Source organism: Labeo rohita, unplaced genomic scaffold (genome assembly GCF_022985175.1).
Source record: "Labeo rohita strain BAU-BD-2019 unplaced genomic scaffold, IGBB_LRoh.1.0 scaffold_2594, whole genome shotgun sequence".
Classification (NCBI taxonomy): Eukaryota; Metazoa; Chordata; class Actinopteri; order Cypriniformes; family Cyprinidae; genus Labeo; species Labeo rohita.
Window position 1 is genome coordinate 1 of NW_026128874.1, and position 1413 is coordinate 1413.

General features: G+C 38.4%; 1 non-coding gene across 1 annotated transcript; it reads left to right on the forward strand.

The window, feature by feature from the left end:
• The first annotated feature begins 414 nt into the window (after positions 1-414).
• Positions 415-496, forward strand: trnal-aag (transfer RNA leucine (anticodon AAG)). Its single transcript has one exon. It is a non-coding gene; the product is annotated as a tRNA-Leu (tRNA).
• Positions 497-1413: the final 917 nt, after the last annotated feature.

The window sequence follows — 1413 nt, forward strand, 5'->3', positions numbered from 1 at the left end:
AGTCATGTTAAACTAATTCGAATTAATAGATCATGCATAATAAAAGATTTATTCATATTTTCATTTATGCTCTTTTTCTATAACCGAACCTTGGTTTCAACACCAACGTTATTTTTTATTGATTGATTGATTGATTGTCTTTAAGTGTTTTTACATATCGTACATTTTAAATGAACCAAATACAGTTTAGTTAAAGTAAACCAAAAAGGACCAGCCGTAAGTGACCTCTCGTTTTGGTGTTCACAAAAACTAGGTGTGAAAAAGCCCATAATATGATTCATTTCGCTCTGAAAAGCTGCAACTTTTACTTACAAAAAGGCCAAAACTTCGACACTATAGATGGAGTGACAGTACTCAGACTTTGAGAGCACAGTGTAGAATTTTTTAAATAATGGTTAGAACTTGAATTCCATAGGTAGCGTGGCCGAGCGGTCTAAGGCGCTGGATTAAGGCTCCAGTCTCTTCGGGGGCGTGGGTTCGAATCCCACCGCTGCCAAAACAATTTAAATGTTTGACGATGACAAGGTCGAAGTATTTAACAGCAGTGTGTACATTTTCATATACCATTTACAGCTCTCGTGAAAAAAATACAAATGTCTGAATGTCTACATGTGGATGCTCCAACACAGGCGGAAGTGTTTTACCGTACTGACAAAATGTCGGATCAGGGTTGACAGATCTCGACGGGAATATCTCACTATACTGCATACGAAAAAACATAAAATGAAACAAACCGAATTTAGGTTTAAAGTATTTTTACAGTTCAACGTCCCGTCAAACCAGTGCAACAGACGAATATACAACGCGTGATAGGAAATTAAAGCTACCTGCAGTGAGAAATTAACTTTTTGTGAAGGTTTGAGCGGCTTCTAGTGGTGTGTTACACAAACGACATTAGTGCAAACGATGTAAATTTAAACTGCTCTAAGTATAAACGAAAGTGTGTGCTGTTAACGAACTCCTAATCTTTGAAATATATTTTAGTCATTATATTTTCAATCCATATCTTGAATTAAACATAAATGAGAACGGCCCAAAAGAACCGTTGCAATCGGAATTGTGCAAACGCATTTCAGTCTCGTGGTTTTTTAACCTTTTGGTGACTCGTAGTGAGACACGGGTTACTACAAGCGTGTTGTGACCGGAGCGGCAGAGAGAGAGAGAGTTGAGACAACGGAAGTTCAAAACGCTCGAATAGTTACTCCCAGGGGCGTCGCTAGGGCTGATCAGCCCCGAATGTTTTTACTCCAGCGTCTGCCGTTTCACTAAATGAGGACATAAACACGTTAACAACATCTCCAGAACTGCTCTAAGAGTCACTTCATGAGAATTTCACTGTTTCATTTGAGTAAAACAAGCGTCAAATATACACACAGAAATTTAAAGGTATTCACGGCAACCCGTCAAAGTAAA